This window comes from Myxine glutinosa, chromosome 8 (genome assembly GCF_964187855.1).
Source record: "Myxine glutinosa chromosome 8, kmMyxGlut1.1, whole genome shotgun sequence".
In the NCBI taxonomy this organism is placed as follows: domain Eukaryota; kingdom Metazoa; phylum Chordata; class Myxini; order Myxiniformes; family Myxinidae; genus Myxine; species Myxine glutinosa.
The window spans coordinates 56796826-56817271 of record NC_136268.1 but is presented as its reverse complement, the minus strand read 5'-3'; the positions used below and the strand labels follow the sequence as shown (position 1 = coordinate 56817271).

Here is a 20446-nt window from a genome sequence, read left to right as displayed (position 1 = left end):
TGTACACTTTCCATTAGCTTATACATAATTCTATCCATAAATATGTTAAACAATTCCGGTGAGATATCAAATCCTTGTCTTATCCCTGTCTTTGTTTCAAAGCACTCCCCAAGCTTTCCCTCATCATAATGCAGCTTCATACCCTTTCATATAACTTCTGCAGTTTCTTACCATTTCAAAGGAATTTCAAAGTGCTCTAATACTCTCCAAAGACCTCTCTTCTGAATGAGTCATCAGATTTTTCCCAACTTTAAAAGCAATGAACAAGACCTTTACATACTCCTTTTTCCAACTAAAAGCCTGTTTAAGAGCACAACTCTGTTCAACAGTCAATCTTCCCTTTCTAAACCAATCTTGTTGTTGTCTCATTGTATTCTCTATTGTCGACTTGGTCCTTTTTAGTGAAATTCTCCAGAACACTTTGCTTGGAATAGATAGTAAGCTTATTCCATAGTAATTTTTGCATTATTGACTACTTTGCTCTTTTATCTTGGAATTATAATTTTCTTCTTCCAATCTTCCATTAACTCCTCTTTCTATCATGTACAGATAGTGGCCACATTTTTTTGATACACCTGGGTAAATGAGGGACACCAAACAATGGCTTCCACACAGGTGTGGCCCATGTGTTAATAAGCAAATAACACAGAGCACGTGTGGTCGCCCATTGATTTGATGAGCATGACACTGATGTTATCCATGTGTCATGGCCTTCTCAGTCACCATACTTGAACTCAATCGAGCATTTATGGTATAGTCTGGAACGACGCTCGAAGCAGCATTTTCCACCTCCATCAAACAGGTTAATTGACTTTCTCGTGGAATAATGGTGCCGCATCCCTCCTGCAGAATTCCAGACGCTGTTGGACTCCATGTCACTGTGCATACAAGCGTACTGGCCACACGTGATGGCCCAATGCCTTAGTAAGTGACTTTACATTGGTGTTTCCGTTTTTTTGTCCTCTACCTGAACATCACTAAACATTTTTATCAGGAACACCGTGGACTCTCGTCCTGCTCCCATTGTTTTAGACAGTATGTTGCATACTTTGACTGCTTTTCTGTTTCAATTAATTTATTGCCATTTTCTACCTCTTATTGGATAATCTGGGGCTGTGGTTTTTCTCATCCTCTCTGGATATTTTCTCAGCCCCTTAACTCTCATGGATATTGGTTCATATTTGGATTGTATAATGCTTCAAAATAGTTTAAAACTTTTTTTTCCTTGCTTCGCTTTTTAATGCATTTGCATTTAATCCTTTTCAGACCAGTAACATTATCAACAGACATTTGTGAGCATTTCGTTAAAATTTTTACAGCTTCAAACATTTTTTAAACATCCTTATCCTCTACCTAACTTTTTGTTTGTTGTCCCAAAATTAATCAATATATTATTGCTAACCTATATGGAGTCAATATCAGCATTTATTTCTAGCTTTTTTCAGCTCACCAGACTCGGTGGCGTAATGGTTAGAGCGTCCCCTCTGAGTCTGGAGAGTTAGTGTCAGTAGTTCAAAGCCCGACTGAGTCACACCAAAAACTATAAAAATGGAACGTGCTGCTTCCTTGGTTGATGCTCAGCATTTAGAAGGATAGAGCATGGATAATCAACACTGGGAGAGCACTGAAAAACCCCCAATATAACCCTTATCAATAAACTAGTTTGGTTGCACCAACACTCTGGAAAGAGTCTGGTACATCAAATAAAATTAAATTCCTTAACTTGTTCTTAAATACTTGTTCGAATGAGTTTACAACTTTAGATCCATTTGTTTCCCACTTCGCCTAAGATATACACGACATGACCAAAAGTATGTGGACACCCAAACCTCACACATCTCATTCCAAAATAATGGGCATTAATATGGAGTTGGTACCCCCTTTGCTGCTATAATAGCCTCCACTCTTCTGGGAAGGTTTTCCACTCGACGAGATGTTGCAAAATTGCTGCGGGGATTTGCTTCCATTTAGCCACAAGAGCATTAGTGAGGTCGGGCATTGATGTTGCGCGATTGGGCCTGGCTTGCAGTCGGCATTCCAATTCATCCCAAAGATGTTCGGTTGGGTTGAGGTCAGGGCTCTGTGCAAGCCAGTCAAGTTCTTCCACACCGATCTCAACAAACCATTTCTGTATGGACCTTGCTTTGTGCATGGGGGCATTGTCATGCTGAAACAGGAAAGGGCCTTCCCCAAACTGTTGCCACAAAGTTGGAAGCACACAATCATTGAGAATGCCATTGTATGCTGTCGCGTTAAGATTTCCCATCACTGGAACTAAGGGGCCAAGCATGAACCATGAAAAACAGCCCCAGACCATTATTCCTCCTCCACCAAACTTTACAGTTGGCACTATGCAATCGAGCAGGTAGCGTTCTCCTGGCATCTGCCAAACCCAGATTAGTCAGTCGGACTGCCAGATGGTGAAGCGTGATTCATCACTCCAGAGAACGCGTTTCCTCTGCTCCAGAGTCCAATGGCGGCGAGCTTTACACCACTCCAGCCGACGCTTAGCATTGTGCATGGTGATCTTAGGCTTATGTGCGACTGCTCAGCCATGGAAACTCATTTCATGAAGCTCCCGACGAACAGTTGTTGTTCTGACGTGGCTTCCAGAGGCAGTTTGGAACTCGGTAGTGAGTGTTGCAACCGAGGACAGACTATTTTTGCGTGCTACGTGCTTCAGCACTCAGCGGTCCCGTTCTGTGAGCTTGTGTGGCCTACCTCTTTGCGGCTGAGCTGTTGTTGCTCCTAGACGTTTCCACTTCACAATAAGTGCACGTACAGTTGACCGGGGCAGCTCTAGCAGGGCAGAAATTTGATGAGCTGACTTGTTGGAAATGTGGCATCCCATGACTGTGCCACGTTGAAAGTCACTGAGCTCTTCAGTACAGCCCATTCTACTGCCAATGTTTGTCCATGGAGATTGCATGGCTGTGTGCTTGATTTTATATACCTTTCAGCAATGGGTGTGGCTGAAACAGCCGAATGCACTAATTAGAAGTGGTGTCCACATACCTTTGGTCATGTAGTGTATTTCACTTATTCATGGCTTGTTCTTTTTCTATATCCGAAGACTTATTTTGATGTTTCATTTATAGCTTTCTTTAATTCTTCCCAATTTATTTGGATGTCTTCTTATTCAATATTCAAAAGTATTTCAAATTCCTCATATTTAGTTTCTTTTTATTTCATTTCAAATTCCCCCATTATATTTCAAATTAACTCCTATCATTTTCAGGTTTTAGTTTCTGCACATTTTAATTAGTATTTTGTGTGTTTGTGTTGGCTGCTATCAGCTTCATTCTCATTTTAGAAATAACTAATCTATGATCAGTTGGTACATTACCTCCTCTATCTTCTCTTGTATCTGGAATCAATGTCCTTCATCTTCTATTAGCAAAAAGAAAATCAATTAAGTTTTGTGTTATCCCATCCGGTGATATCCACGCTATCTTAAGGTTCCGTCTGTGTTTTAAATAATACATTCTTTAAGAGGATTGTGAGTTTTCCATGTTTCAAACAGACCTTCACCGTCATCATTCATCGTTGCGATTCCAAAACTCCCCAAAACTTCTCTCCACAAATGTCTGTCCCTATATCTACTTTACCCATAAAATCATCCATTAGTAGAAACATGTCATGCCATTTTACACTATTTAGCACAGTGTTTAATCTTAGATGAAAGCACCGTGTTTAATCTCGGATCTTACTTTCATTGCACTATTAGAAGTCTCATTTCAAGCATAAGCTTGCAATAAAAAAATATATTTACTTGCGGCATCTTAAATCTGACCACATTAATCTTTCATTTATACATTCATAACTTCTGAGGCACTTACTGCATTTAGATTTTTCCTTTTCCCAACCACCTCACTTCACCCATACCATTCTTATCCCTGACGTGTTAACTTCTTCTGATAATAAACTGGCTCTACCTGTATAATACAATATCTGTACATTAATGCATCCTAATCTTGTTCTTTTAACATTGAAGCATGGCTAACCCTTCCTGATGGGGTATCATAACTACTTTCAGGGGTATCGTCCTGTATCCTCACAGTTTTGTTTTGGATATCAGTCATATGCAATGCCCTCCATAAGTATTGGAACAGCTAAGCCAAATTTGTTATTATTACTATATACTCAAGAGATTTGAATTTTAGATCAAAAGGTGAATAAGAGTCAAGAGTACAGAAGGTCAGCTTTTATTTATTGGTATTTATATATACAGTCACGTGAAAAAGTAAGTACACCCCATGCAAATTTTGACTTTTTCAACATATTTCAACATACAGTATACTTGATCTTCATTTCAACAATATTGATAGATAAAGGTGATATAATATAACAAATATCATGAAACATTTGCATTTTGTAGTCCATTGTATAATTTAAATAAACATAAATGCAAATTTCGCATGTGTAAAAAGTAAGTACACCCCGACATTTATCACTACTTCAAATACCTAAAATTAGAATCAGGTGCACCAGCTCAGGTGCAAATGATTGGAACATCGTTAGAGAGGATCTTGAAGGAACCTGTCTTATTTAAACCTCAGACATTTAGTTTGGTTTGCTCTTTGTTGTTGAAGTGTGCGGCGTCACCATGCCTAGATCAAAAGAGCTCTCTGAGGCCTTCAGAAAAAAGGTTATAGATGCCTACGAGTCTGGGAAGGGATTTAAAAAGATCTCCAAACAATTTGAAATCAATCATTCGACTGTCCGGAAGATCATCTACAAGTGGAGAAGATTCCAAACAACTGCCAACTTGTTCAGGCCAGGCCGCCCCAGCAAGTTCAGCCCAAGAGCAGACCGCAAGATGCTGAAATAAGTCTCTAAGAATCATAGAATGTCATCATGGGACCTACAGGTAGCTCTTGCCACTGTTAATGTCAAAGTGCACGAGTCTACCATTAGAAAGAGGTTGCACAAATTTGATCTACATGGGAGGTGTGCCAGGAGGAAACCTTTGCTGTCCAGAAAGAACATCAGGGCAAGACTAAAGTTTTCCAATGAACACCTCGGCAAAGACCAGCACTTCTGGAACAATGTGCTCTGGACAGATGAGTCAAAGGTAGAGCTATTTGGCCACAGTAACAGAAGACATGTTTGGCGAAACCCAAAGACAGCATTTGACAACAGGAACCTGATACCAACTGTAAAGCATGGTGGTGGAAATATTATGGTTTTCGGCAGTTTTGCTGCATCAGGGCCTGGGCAGCTCACCATCATAGAATCCACTATGAATTCTTCATTGTACCAGAGGGTGCTTGAGGATAATGTGAGGCCATCTGTCAGAAAGTTGAAGCTCAACCGAAGGTGGACCTTGCAACATGACAATGACCCTAAACATACCAGTAAATCCACCAAGGAATGGCTGAAAAGAAAGAAATGGGGGGTTCTGGAATGGCCAAGTCAAAGCCAGGATCTAAATCCCATCGAGATGTTGTGGGGGGATTTGAAACGAGCTGTGCATGCAAGAAACCCCTCAAACATCGCACAGCTGAAAGAACTCTGCATGGAGGAGTCGGCAAAAAATTCTCCCAGTCGATGTCAGAGACTGGTAGACAGTTATAAGAAACGCCTACTCGAGGTTGTTTCTACCAAAGGGGGCAATACCACCTGTTAGAGCCAATGGTGTACTTACTTTTTCCACCTGCGAAATTTGCATTTATGTTTATTTAAATTATACAATGGACTACAAAATGTAAATGTTTCATGATATTTGTTATATTATATCACCTTTATCTATCAATATTGTTGAAATGAAGATCAAATAGCTGTATGTTGAAATATGTTGAAAAAATCAAAACTTTACATGGGGTGTACTTACTTTTTCACGTGACTGTATATATGTTTTACCATTGTAGAACAATAGCACTTTTTATGTTCAGTCCCCCCCATTTTAGGTAAGCATAACTATTGGAACAGATTAACGTAAAGTAAATTAAAGTAGTATAACAAGTCAGGAGACGACGATGGTTCACGAGCGAGCGGTATTCAATGACAAAGGACGGACTATAACCGAAACAGGTCCGGAATGGCCAGGCCCGGAAATGTCAAAACGAAGGTTACTGACCTTGAAATGAGATACAAAATAATGTATAATCAGTTGTGAGGTTAGTTAGCTACACAATATCGAAAATTCGGTGAAAAATGAAATGCAAAAAAAAAGAAAAAGAAAAATGGAGCTCCGTGGGGCTAGACACATGACATTGGCCTAACCAAATACCGAAACCCCTGTCAGATTCCACCAACTGCGTTGGAGAAGATGTAGCTTGAACTCGATTACCCCCTAAAAAGACATCTTTTTGGGGCGTGGCTCCGCCCACAATAGGCGCAATACGCCCCCTCTAGGCAGGACACAACTAGATCATGATATCAACCTCCCACCCTAGTTTCATCAAGATCGGATGATATCATCGGGTAGTTATGCTGCGGTCAGACAGACACTCACACAGACAGACGCACACACATGACGAATATAGTGGTCACTTTATAACTCGTGAACCAATAGCATAATATTATGTTGCATACCTTGCATCCAATAACTACATTGAGCCTGTGACCCATCGACATCACCAAACTTTCAAGGTCTTCTTTTGAGATGCTTTGCCAAGCCTTTAATCCAGCCATTTTCAGTTGTTATTTGTTTTGGGGTTTCTGTCTTTAGTCTCCTCTTCAGCAAGTGAAATACATGCTCCATTGGATTCAAATCAGGAGATGGACTTCGCCAGCATAAAACCTTCCACTTTTTTCCCCTCTGAACTCCTTGGTTGTGTTAGCAATGTGTTTTGGTCATTGTCTTGCTGCATGGTGTCGTGCTGCCCAATGAGTTTGGAGGAATTTCCTTGTACATAGGGCAGTCAAAATGTTTCTGAACACTTTCAAATTCATTCTGCTGCTGCCATCATCAATAGATTAGAATAGAAATGAGTATAGAATAAAGATGAGTGAGCCAGTTTCAGAGGCAGCCATGCAAGCCCAAGCCATGACACTACCTCCACCATGCTTCACAGATGATGTAGCATGCTTTGGGTCATATGCAGTTCCATCCATTCTCCACATTTTCGAATTTTCATCACTTTAGTAAAGGTTTATCTTGGTTTCATTTCTCCATAAAACTTTGTTCCAGAATTGTACTGGCTCTCATCTGCACGTCTTGGCAAATTCTAATCTGGCTTTTCTATTTTTGGTGCTCATGAGAGGTTTGCATCTTGCGGTGTAGGCTTTGTAATTCTGCTGTCTGCGTCTTCTGTGAACGTAGATTGTGATACTTTCACCGCTGCACTCTAGAAGTTGTTGGTGATGTCACTGGCAGTTGTTTTAGGGTTTTTCTTCACAGCTCTGATGATTTTTCTGTCATAAACTGCAGTTGCTTTTCTTTGCAGACCTGGTCATTGTCTATTGCTAAGTACCTTAGTGATTAATTTTTTTGTCAAGATATTCCAAATTGTTGTATTTGCTATGTATGTCCAGTTGTTGTGCTATGGTTCTAATAAAATTATTCTGTGCTTTCAGCTTCCAAATTGCTTGCATTTCTTTCATAGACAGTTGGAATTCCATAGGCAGACTCTGAAGGCAAAAGCAAATACTAAAACCAAGACTAGACATTCTCAGATCTTTTATGTGTGAACAATTAATGCACCAAGAAACACCTGTCAGTCATTTAATACAATACTTATGATCACTTAAAATGTGGGGACTGAACATAAAAGTGCTATTGTTCTACAATGGTAAAACATACATGCATAAAAATACCAATGAATAAAATCTGACCTGTGCTCTTGCCTCGTATTCATCTTTTAATCTTAAATCGAAATCTCCTAAGTATACAGCAATAATAACAAATTTAACTTCACCGTTCCAATACATATGGAGGGCACTGTATACACCAACAAATGAGTCTGCTTCCATGGGCACATTCGCCGACTAGTCCCCTTCAGGTATGATACCCATGACCAATGCGTCTACTGAGATTTATTTATTTTTGAACTTTTGTTGCATTTCTGGGTTCTGTAGCATTTTTTTTTCTTCAGTCAGTTTTGTAGTTCAGCGATGCTATTCGAAAGTTTCATGAGTGTTATTGGATGTGAAATCCTCCACTGACAGCTTTAAAGAATTATTCATTTGTACAGTGCATTCAGAAAGTATTCAGACCCCTTCACTTTTTTCACATTTTGTTATGTCGCACCTTATGCTGAAATCGTTTAAATTCATTTTTTACTCAGCAATCTACACTCAATACCCTATAATGACAAAGACAAAACGGGATTTTAGAAAGTTTTGCAAATTTATTAAAAAGAAAAAACTGAAATATTACATTTACATAAGTATTCATACCCTTTGCTATGACACTTGAAATTTAGCTCAGGTGCCTCCCATTTCTCTTGATCATCTTTGAGATGTTTCTACACCTTGATTGGTGTCCAGCTGTGGTAAATTCAATTGATTGGACATGATTTGGAAAGGCACACACCTGTCTATATAAGGTCTCACAGCTGACAATGCATATCAGAGCAAAAACCAAGCCATGAGGTCGAAGGAACTGCCTGCAGAGCGCAGAGACAGGATTGTGTCGAGGCACAGATCTGGGGAAGCCTACAAAAAAATTTCTGCTGCATTGAAGGTTCCCAAGAGCACAGTGGCCTCCATAATTCTTAAATGGAAGAAGTTTGGAACAACCAGGACTCTTCCTTGAGGTGGCCGCCTGGCCAAACTGAGCAATCGGGGGAGAAGGGCCTTGGTAAGAGAGGTGACCAAGAACCCGATGGTCACTCTGGGTGAGCTCCAGAGATCCTGTGTGGAGATGGGAGAAACTTCCAGAAGGACAACCGTCACTGAAACACTCCACCGATCTGGGCTTTATGGCAGAGTGGCCAGACGGAAGCCTCTCCTCAGTGAAAGACACATGAAAGCCCGCTTGGAGTTTGCAAAAAAGCACCTGAAGGACTCTCAGACTGTGAGAAACAAGATTCTGTGGTCTGATGAAACCAAGATTGAACTGTTTGACTTCTGTCTGGCCACTCTGCCATAAAGCCCAGATCGGTGGAGTGTTTCAGTGACGGTTGTCCTTCTGGAAGTTTCTCCCATCTCCACACAGGATCTCTGGAGCTCAGCCAGTGACCATCGGATTCTTGGTCACCTCTCTTACCAAGGCCCTTCTCCCCCGATTGCTCAGTTTGGCCGGGCGGCCAGCTCTAGGAAGAGTCCTGGTTGTTCCAAACTTCTTCCATTTAAGAATTATGGAGGCCACTGTGCTCTTGGGAACCTTCAATGCAGCAGAAACTTTTTTGTAGGCTTCCCCAGATCTGTGCCTCGACACATTCCTGTCTCTGAGCTCTGCAGGGAATTCCTTCGACCTCATGGCTTGGTTTTTGCTCTGATATGCATTGTCAGCTGTGAGACCTTATATAGACAGGTGTGTGCCTTTCCGATGTCCAATCATTTGAATTTACCACAGGTGGACTCCAATCAAGGTGTAGAAACAAAAATCTCAAAGATGATCAAGGGAAATGGGAGGCAACTGAGCTAAATTTCAAGTGTTATAGCAAAGGGTCTGAATACTTATGTCAATGTGATATTTCAGTTTTTTCTTTTTAATAAATTTGCAAAACTTTCTAAAATCCTGTTTTCTCTTTGTCATTATGGGGTGTTGAGTGTAGATTGATGAGGGAAAAAAATGAATTTAAATGATTTCAGCACAAAGCTGCAACGTAACAAAATGTGAAAAAAGTGAAGGGGTCTGAATACTTTCTGAATGCACTTTATATTGGTAGATTTTTTTTTCGAGGATTTGTGTTGTATTAAACCTATGGAGTGTACAACCTTTGGAGGTTTAAATGTTCTTTCAAAGAGAAATGGTTATTGGCCCATTGCCCAGCCCTCAACCTGGAGCACCAGACTTTGTTATTTTATTGAGGTTTACTCCATGAGAAAGGTTGCTCAGGGAAGCATTGGAGTGCTCTTCACCATAATAATCTCTATTTAACCCATAGCTGGAGTATTTGCGATCAGGGTTACCTAATCTTCTATATGGACTGCCAACAAAGTCTCGAAAGTCCCACCTACTCTATATACCTAGGCTTTTAAGGTGGTCTTTCCTTGTTTGGTAACCCTATCATTGGACACATGTGGCATTTCCTGATGTCACCCCTTGATCGATGGATTTCCTGTCACATCCCGAATAAAAGTACAGCCAGTTGGCCTGGGACCACTTATTCAATATTCGTGGCTAATGTGCATATAAACAGGCCATTCCCCTATCCTCACCTGGGGACTCATATGGCTGGAGCTGATCACTCCAAACCGGAGGCATTATGTACAGGTACACAAAGACAAAAATCAGGGTTACCACTCCTAACCTTCAGAGCAATTATTGATGTAACGCCCCATCTGTGAAGCAACACGGTCACATTGTATGCACCGGTTGGGAAGAAAACCCTGACTAGATGACACGAAGTTGTCACACAAAGGTGTCACATCACAAAGATGACACAAAGGATATCCTGCCCACTCTTTTAAATGAAGCAAAATAACATTTAGATAAAATTGACAATACAGCAAAGTATAAACAATTTAAACTTGGTATTCCAAAATCATGATTTAAAAACTGTGTGCTTAAATGAATAATGTCAAACAGACCATATTATGGTGGAATTATGCAAATATATGACAGTTGGATGTGAAACAATTCCTGGATTTTGCAAAGCACAAAATAAGGAATCTAAAGCTTGAATACTCTCACAGCTTGCACGACATTCACAGCTTGCACGACAATCATGACCAAGCTATAAATGGTGGAGTATGCTCTTTATGCTTACAATCTAACCCCAATAGTCTCAATATATACTATCATGGGAATGTGCTTTGTACATCGAAAATAACGACCTAAAGTGGTTAAACTCTCAATGGGGATCAATAATCACTTGAGGCATGAAGAAATAATCAATGTAGTCCCCATCTCACCAGACACCACAATGTTGTGCTGGGCTTGCCAAAACATAGACGACAATTCTTTTATGAACTTTACCAAACCTAAAAAATTTGGTATAATGAGTATCCAATCAAAAAGTGATGAAAACCATTTTTAATTTGGATATACTGTCATCAACTTCATCAACATGTTTGACCTCTAATATATACAGCTCTTTCTAACCACGAAAAACATGTCCATGAAATAAATAAATAAACCTAAGTTGATATCTAGCAGCAGGTCGGTGATGCTTGCCTATAATCGTAAAGCTTCTATTTATTATGTACCTATGTACGAAACAGTAAGTTCGTGTAAGCTTACCCCACTAGTACACACACACACACACACACACACACACACACACACACACACACACATATACATGCATGCCTACACACATACATATATGCACACATACACACACATATACATGCATGCCTACACACATACATATATGCACACATACACACACATATACATGCATGCCTACACACATACATATATATATATGTTGGTTTTTTTCAATTGACATATGTGGGAAAATTACACACCCAGAGCAGAAATTGCACCCATGTCCTCTGGTGAACCGTATCAGTGCTCTGCCATCTCAGCTATCTGGGTGACCCTGACCAAGCACATACTTTTCCCACATATAGAATTTCCACACTCTTTCCGTCACTGCTTCCGGTGCACTCGCTGCCAACCATAGGAGCACCAACGGCCTGTTCACTCGACTATCTTCCCCCAATGGGGGTAGGAGGAAGCGGGACAAATCCTTGTTGGTTGGGCTTGGTTGGGGTTGCCCAGATATCTCAGATGGTCAGAGCACTGGCACAGCTCCGCAGAGCACCTGGGTTCAATTCCTAGTCTGGGTGCATAATTTTCTCCATATACGATGAGTATGTTGATTGATAACTTACAATCCTGTTAATTTATATAATTATATATACTTAATCATTATATTACTATGTCCTATTTGGGTGCCTTCTCTCAAGCTAGTTTGTTTCATTATTGCCCAAGTTAACTGCCAGCATATTTGTTTGGACATTTTTTCGTTTGATGTCATGTTATCAATCTTTCAGTTATATGCAAATTCTGTCAACCACAATGGCCATTGCGCTTTTGGTTTTAAGCCTAAAATCCTCCTCTTTTTTTTTTACTAATCATTGCATAGTCTCAACGATGAACCAACCAATGAAAATGGCAGTACGATGTTTGTGTGCTGAAATATACCTCTAATTAAAAAATTACAGTGCATTTACTTTGACATTCCACAACAAGCTAATTACTTGACAAATTATTCTCCTCATCTGTGCTTCCTAGCCCCACCCCACTTTAGCTCTGAGTGCATGCCTTTCATCTGTGTTACCTGCGTTCAAATCTCGACACAGCAATAGCCTGTGAAACTTGTGTTTTGCATGCAGAGAAGGGCACCAATGTATGTCTTATCCATGGGATGCACATTAAGCAATGGGACCCTTCTGCAAGGTCTGATGGTTGGTGGACGTGAAAGATCCCATAATGACTTTCATGACAAACTAGATGGTACTCATAGAATACTTACCCTGCACAGTCAATTTGGTGCGAGTCAACTCTCCTGTTTTTGAACGTTATTTTTTCTTTGATCCAATATTTTTTGCTGTTTTTTATGTTTGCGTTTTTTGCTGCCAGACCATACGTGAGCAATGACATCATAAATTTATATTCTCTAATATAATTGTTGCATATATCACGCTCAATAAATTTCAAACTGATCAGACTAAGCGTTGTCCCTGTCGAATTATGACATCATAATTATGGCGCCATTTACGTCATCGTTAACAACACCTATTCCCCATATGGAGTTCTTTACAATGAGCCACGTTTCAATTTTTTCCATAGAGCGGTTTTTGAGATACTAGGACGTGCCCGTACGTGGGTGCCCGTACGTGCGTGCAAAAAAGCATGCGTGCAAACAACAACAACAAAAAAAAACTTTGAAACCACGTGGCAGTAACGACCACAGAACCCCCCCCCCCCTCTATTTACATGAAATGGTTTGGTCCATTCGCAACGACCACAGAACCCCCCCCCTCTATTTACATGAAATGGTTTGGTTCATTCGCAAAGCCAAAGCGAACGGCGAACGGCTAAATCGCCATAGCTCAGTAACTACTTCTCCGATTAATTTCAAACCTTGAAAAGGCACATCCTCGGGTCCCCAGCAATATACCTGGCAAGTTTCAAGTATATCGGACCAGTAGTTGTCGAGAAACAGCGGTCACAGACAAACACACACACACACACACACACACACACACAGACACACACACACACAGAGATTACTGGAATTATAGATAGATAGAGGTGCAACGTTTTTCGTTTTTTTCCAAGATGGCGCCTGTACCACATGACCTATGACGTCATGATTATCATTAAAATATTCTAAAGGAGGAGGCGCTTCTATGGTGAAAATTTCGTGTCAGTCGGACCAATATAATTGCAGAGAAAAAAAAAATCATACTGATCGAAACAAGCGTTGTACTTGTCGAATTATGACGTTGAAGGAGCTCGGGCTCCCACGTCGATCGAAAGAATGGACGCGACCAAAAGCTGGAATTCGTCCGAGTTGCTTTATTCAAACAAAACACTCAGGTACTCTGAAAAGCCCGTTTATCGGGCAGCAATATATATACACACATTATCCCGGAGCGTTTGCCCAGGAAAGGCGAGAGGGGGCGTGGCCGAGCGTCCTGGCTGCGGCCTGGCAAGTTGAGGGCGAGCCTGCCCGGGCATGCCCGGGCGTCCCGACCGAGGCCTGGCAAGTTGAGCGCGGGCCTGCCCGGGCGTCCTGGACGAGCCCGGCATGGTGATCGCTCCGCGTCCTTGATAGGTGCAAGGCGATTGTGAAAACCCAGCGGTAGCCGCTACACACGTCCCCCCAGAATCGACTTGCACCGGCAGGGTCAATTTGAGGGGGGTCCTGATGACCCGGCCGAAGCGACCCCTGGCGGGTCGTGGGGGGGGGGGGTCCGGTGTGGTGGTGGGCGGTCGAGTGGGGGGCACCGTGGACGGGGGGCGGCCTCGCCGCAGCGGAAGGGCCACCCGTGGTGGTTGGTCGACGTCCACGTGCGCCGGCTTGAGGCGGTCCACCGCAATCCGGTCCGACCTGCCGCCGATGTCGATGACTAACGACTTGTCGTCCCGTCGCAGGACCCGGAAGGGCCCGTCGTACGGCGGCCGGAGTGGCCCCCGATGTGCGTCGTGACGCACAAAAACATACTCCGCTGTGCGAAGTGCTCGGGGGACGTAGGACTGGGGGTCACCGTGGTGGGATGTTGGCACGGGGGCAAACCGTCGGGAGGCCTCCTGGAGGTCCGAGCGCTGGTGAGCTGCGGACCAGGGACTGGTAGCGTCGGGCACGAATTCGCCCAGGACGCGTAGCGCCTGGCCGTAGACAAGCTCGGCGGTGGATGCCTGGAGGTCCTCCTTGGATGCCGTGCGGAGGCCCAAAAGGACCCACGGCAGCCGGTCGGCCCAACCGCCGTCTTGAAGGCCGGCCATGAGCGCGGCCTTCATGGAGCGGTGGAATCGCTCGCACAACCCGTTTTCTTGGGGGTGGTAGGCCGTAGTACGGTGGAGCTTGACCCCCAGGTTGCGGGCGACCGCGCCCCACAGCTCGGAGGTGAACTGTGGTCCGCAGTCTGACGAGATGTCCGCCGGTGCACCGAAGCGGGCGACCCAGGTGGCGATGAAAGCCTGCGCCACGTCTGCGGTGGTGGTGGAGATGAGGGGAACGGCCTCCGGCCACCTGGTGGTCCTGTCCACCATGGTGAGCAGGTGTGTGAACCCCCGTGACGGGGGGAGGGGGCCCACCAGATCGACGTTGACGTGGTCGAAATGTCGTTCGGGCACGGTGAAAGGTGCCAGCGGGGCCTGGGTGTGTCGGTGGACCTTGGCCCGTTGGCAGGCTGTGCAGGTGCTGATCCAATCGCGGATGTCCCGACGAAGGCCGTGCCAGACGAATCGCGCCGACACCAGCTTCTGGGAAGCTTTCCGGCCTGGGTGGGAAAGGCCGTGGAGGGAGGCGAAGATGCGGCGTTGCCAGGTGATGGGCACGATGGGGCGAGGCTGGCCTTGGGAGATGTTGCAGAGCAGGACAGTGTCCGCGAAGGGGATGTCGGCCAGGCGGAGGCCCGTGTCCGCCGCCCGGAGGGCTTGCACCGTGGTGTCGGTGGTTTGGTCCACCGCCATAAGCGCGAAGTCCACGCCCATGTGGACCGCGTTCGCGCTGGCCCGGGAAAGACAGTCGGCCACGGCGTTGTTTTTGCCGGCGACGTGCCGGATGTCCGTGGTAAACTCCGACACGGCGGAGAGGTGGCGCTGTTGGCGGGCTGACCACGGCTCCGTGACCTTGGCCATTGCGTAAACCAACGGCTTGTGGTCGATGAACGCCGTGAATGGTCGGCCCTCCAGGAGGTGGCGGAAATGGCGGATGGCCAGGTGTAGACCGAGGAGCTCACGGTCAAACGTGCTGTATTTGAGCTCGTTCGGCCGGAGCTGCCGGCTGAAAAAAGCGAGTGGCTGCCAAACCCCGTTCACCCATTGCTTATGTACGGCGCCCACCGCGTAGTCGGAGGCATCCGTGGTGAGGGCGATGGGAGCGTTGAGCATCGGGTGAGCGAGCAGTGTTGCGTCGGCGAGGGCCCGCTTTGAGCTTTGGAAGGCCACGTCCATTGCTGCGGACCAGGTGATGTCGTGCTTGGCCGGCTTGCCCCGGAGGGCTTTGTAGAGGGGCCGCATGAGTTGAGCAGCGCGGGGCATGAAGCGGTGATAAAAATTCACCATTCCCAGGAATTCCTGCAGGGCCTTTATGGTGCGGGGCCGCGGGAACGTGGTGATGGCCTCGACCTTGGTTGGCAGCGGCACGGCCCCGTTCTTGGTGATGTGGTGGCCCAAAAAATCAACGGCCGTCGTGCCGAAGTGGCATTTGGCCGGGTTGACGATGAGGCCGTGCTCGCTGAGGCGCCCGAACAGTGTTCGGAGGTGGAGGAGGTGCTCGGCCCGGGACGTGCTGGCGACGAGGATGTCGTCCAGGTAAACGAAAAGGAACGGCAGGTCACGCAGCACGCCGTCCATCAAGCGCTGGAACGCCTGAGCCGCGTTCTTGAGACCAAACGGCATCCGTAAGAATTCGAATAAGCCGAACGGCGTGATGACTGCCGTTTTAGGGACGTCGGCCGCCCTGACAGGTACCTGGTGATATCCCCGTATGAGATCAATTTTCGAAAAAATGGCCCGTCCCGCCAGACGGGCGGAGAAGTCTTGGATGTGCGGGATCGGATACCTGTCAGGGGTGGTAGCGTCGTTAAGGCGGCGGTAGTCGCCACATGGGCGCCAGCCGCCCCCTGGCTTTGGGACGATGTGTAGTGGCGAAGCCCACGCGCTATCGGAGCGCCGCACGATGCCGAGGTGTTCTAAAGCGTCAAACTCGGCTTTGGCCACGGCGAGCTTGGCTGGGTCGAGGTGGCGGGCTCTGGCGTAGACCGGCGGGCCCGTGGTTGGTATGTGGTGCTCGATCCCATGCCGTACTGCGACGGCCGAAAACATCGGCCGCGTGAGGGCCGGGAACTCCGTGAGCAGGCGAGCAAACTCGTTCGCCGCCGGGAGGGCGCATGCCAGCTCGGTCGGCGCGGAGCTGCTCAATGTGCATACCAGGGAGCTGAAGGTTTCGGCGTTGATTAAACGACGCCGTTGGACGTCCACCAGCAGTCCGTGTGCGCAGAGGAAGTCGGCGCCTAGCAGAGCCATGGGCACGTTTGCGGTTACAAACGTCCAAGCAAAGCGTTGGCCGCCGAAGCAGAGGGTGACGTTGCGCGGGCCGAAGGTGCGGATGGCCGATCCGTTGGCCGCAACCATGGAGGGGCCGCAAACCGCGGACTGCCTGTCCTGGTCAGAGGCGGGTATGACGCTCAGTTGGGCGCCGGTGTCGCACAGGAAGCGCCGTCCGGACGCTTTATCCGTGATGAACAGTAAGTTGCCCGTGTGGCCGGCGCTCATGGCTGGTAATGAACGCCGGCCCGGCCGTTTCCCGGCCTGCCGAAGGTGCACGGGGGTCGGCATGTCCGGGCCTTCTGTCTGAACCTGGCATGATAGTAACACCACGCTTGGTCAGGTGGGGGCCCCGGTCGTCGTGCTGGAGGTGGTCGGCTCAGTGTAGCGGCCGCCAATTGCGTCGGCAGTTCGGTCGTCGACCGTGCCGGGTGCTCGGGCGCCATGGGTGTTACGTCGGACGGCGGTGGGCCCCAGGTCGCTGCTGCGATGCGCTGGCCTGCGGCGGAGATCTTGTCGGCTTCCCTGGCAAGGGCACGGGGATCCGTGATCGTCGTGCTTGCCAGCGCGAGGCGTACCGGTCTAGGCAGCTGACGGAGGAACAGCTCCCGGAACAGGAATGCCGGAGAGTGCTCGTCGAGCAGCGAAAGCATGTAGTCCATTCGCTCGGAAGGGCGCGTGTCGCCGAGCTCGGGCAGGTCGAGCAGGCGCCGTGCGCGTTCCGCCGATGGGAGGGCGAAAGCGTCGAGGAGGAGCTTTTTAATCGCGCCGTATTTGTCAGCGGCTGGCGGGCTCTCGAGGAGGCTCAGGGCGCGGGCCGCGGTGGCTGAACCGAGCGCTGCTACCACATGGTGGAAGCGGGTGTCGTCGGCCGTGATGCCTTGCAGGGCGAACAGGGAGTCCGCCTGTGCGAACCAAACCGCCGCGTGAGCCTCCCAGAAGGTAGGCAGTTTAAGGGCCACTGCCATGTCCATGTCGGTAGGTCACCAATGAAGGAGCTCGGGCTCCCACGTCGATCGGAAGAATGGACGCGACAAAAAGCTGGAATTCGTCCGAGTTGCTTTATTCAAACAAAACACTCAGGTACTCTGAAAAGCCCGTTTATCGGGCAGCAATATATATACACACATTATCCCGGAGCGTTTGCCCAGGAAAGGCGAGAGGGGGCGTGGCCGAGCGTCCTGGCTGCGGCCTGGCAAATTGAGGGCGAGCCTGCCCGGGCGTCCTGGACGAGCCCGGCATGGTGATCGCTCCGCGTCCTTGCAGACATGCAGACACATACGCCACATGTACGTACGTACGCAAGCGAATGCTCAACCCTGCTTTTCGCTTCGCGAGCGCAGGGTAATGAGCGTGTTATCGCTGGCCTCTTGGTCGAAATTCCAAATCTGCCACCTGCAGTCGAATGCCAGACCTGGCCACCTGGTTCATAAACGATTTGGGCTAAGAACCTTCTCCAGCCGACACGACAAGAATATGTGAATAATTGGGACCGTTAATAAGTAGTAGTAGTTGTAGTAGTAGCAGCAGCAGTAGTAGTAGCAGTAGTAGTAGTAGTAGCAGCAGCAGTTATAGTAGCAGCAGCAGTAGTAGTAGCAGCAGCAGTTGTAGTAGCAGCAGCAGTAGTAGTAGTAGCAGTAGCAGTAGCAGCAGTAGTAGTAGCAGTAGAAACAGCAGTAGTAGTAGTAGAGGCAGTAGTAGTAGTAGTAGTAGTAGTAGTAGTAGTAGTAGTAGTAGTGCTTTTGATGGAAAGATAATAGAGGTTTGCGCTCAGGACTCAGGAAAGTTCAGGCAAACATAAGTTTCCTGTTTAATGTCGCTCAACTTCCTCATCCCTGCAAGTCCATGGTTTGAACCGCAGTAGACAAGGTAGTGCATTTTAAAGAGAAAGCACTACCAAGACAGATGCAGAGTTAAAAGAACACCAAAAACCCAAATTGACACCTTTAAACAAATAATAGCAAAGTACCTTGTGGGGAAACACTACAAAGTGCATTATTTACTGTCCAGACTTCAATAAAACTCCCGAGGGATCGGGAATATTGTGCCACCTTAAACTCCGAAGTGATTCGTGAACGCAACAAAGTTCCCAGACATACAAAACAACACTGCACGACATTGCTTTCAATCTTGCACTTTCTAGCTTTATAGATTGCAAGTTTTGCAGATGCCAAAACAAAGTTAACCAAGAGATCCCGTGATCGACTCTCTTTCTTCACCGGTGACCAAAAATAAAAAGTGTTGGGGAGAAGTGAAGCCAAAATCGCAAGAGCAGGTTTTTCACCAGCAAAAACACCGGTTGAAGACGCGGACATTGCAGGTATATGTGGTAAATTGTTTCTGCTTGCCCACAGAAGCAACATCCACGAGGAGTGTTTGTGAAGTGTTGCAGTAGAACTCCAGAACTTAGTGCCCCGTGAAGCAGCCTCCAACTTTGGTCCCCAACCACCCTTGGTGTTGGGTAGAGTTAAAGAGATTCCCAACTTGGATGGACAGGCAAGGGAGGCAGAAGAACCTCATGCCATGGAGTGTCCATGCAATTTGCTAATGCAACAAAGTGGAGTGAGTGGATTACTCGTGCATATATTTCCTTCCTTGATGCGTCACAGAAGGGCACCCCAGCCATGCCAAGGACCTTGCTCATATTATGCGGAGGTGGCGCAAGGAAAATATTGCATCCATTCAGTTTCATTGTGAAAGCCACGGAAGTAGGAGGGCAAACTTGCATAGCTTCCTCACCTTCGTAAGGCTTCTCCAGGTAATCCAGGCAATCAGGAGGCAGTTAATTTTTGAACTCTTGGAGTATCCTAAAAGGAACTCTTCTTGTCTGCAGGTGTATCTTTGCTGCAAGTTCCTCAGGTAAGAGAATGCCATTCTTCCCATCCTTGAGGAGATCGCCCACTGTAGATATATTTTTCAACAAGAGTTTTCTCCTTTAGTGTAGCAGCATAGCAAACCTGTTGTGCATTTTGTGATACAAGCACCAAATTTGGCACAAATGTACATTAATATGTTGCGAACATTTTCAGATATTGGGCCACTTGAAATTCCGTAATTTTTTTTTTCAAATTTCGTAATTTCAAATTTTTCGGGTGACACCGTCACAATTTCGGTCTTCGAGGCCGGCCGATATAGTGGGGCGGCTTAGCCCAAATATTCAAAAGAATTGTGCATTTTGTGATACAAGCACCAAATTTGGCACAAATGTACATTAATATGTTGCGAACATTGTGTGGTCAGCAATGAAGACGAGAGTCTGAATTACATGTATGCAAAAGACCTTGTGAACCAGTGAAGCAAATACACGGGTAAGCATGAATTAAATCTAGGGCATGATATAATTTCCATGATGTTTACCTCTACACTCAATGGTGGAAGGAGGTAATGTTTTGATCCCAGCTTGTCTGTATGTCTGTATGTCGGTTAGTCCACAAAATTCCAGACAAAGCTTGTAGTAGTGGTAGTTGTAGTGGTAGTGGTGATAACAGAAATTGTTATATAGAACTGAACTTATATTATTATTATATGCAGAAAATAACTTCATTTCTATATGCCCTGCAGTGGACAGGTTAATTGGTTTACGCACTGAAGGGGTCACCCTGGTGTGCACTGCTGTGTTCTGCCTCACTGAGTTGTTCAGGTATGATGTACTCAGCACAA

At 46.1% G+C, this 20446-nt stretch overlaps 1 long non-coding RNA gene across 1 annotated transcript in view; it reads left to right on the top strand.

The window, feature by feature from the left end:
• The window catches only part of LOC137432072 (uncharacterized), a 99042-nt gene that overhangs the window by 6924 nt on the left and 71672 nt on the right, over positions 1-20446 (top strand). Inside the window, exon 2 of the long non-coding RNA XR_010985396.2 lies at positions 850-924. This is a non-coding gene — a long non-coding RNA (uncharacterized LOC137432072). The remainder of the gene's footprint in view (positions 1-849; positions 925-20446) is intronic.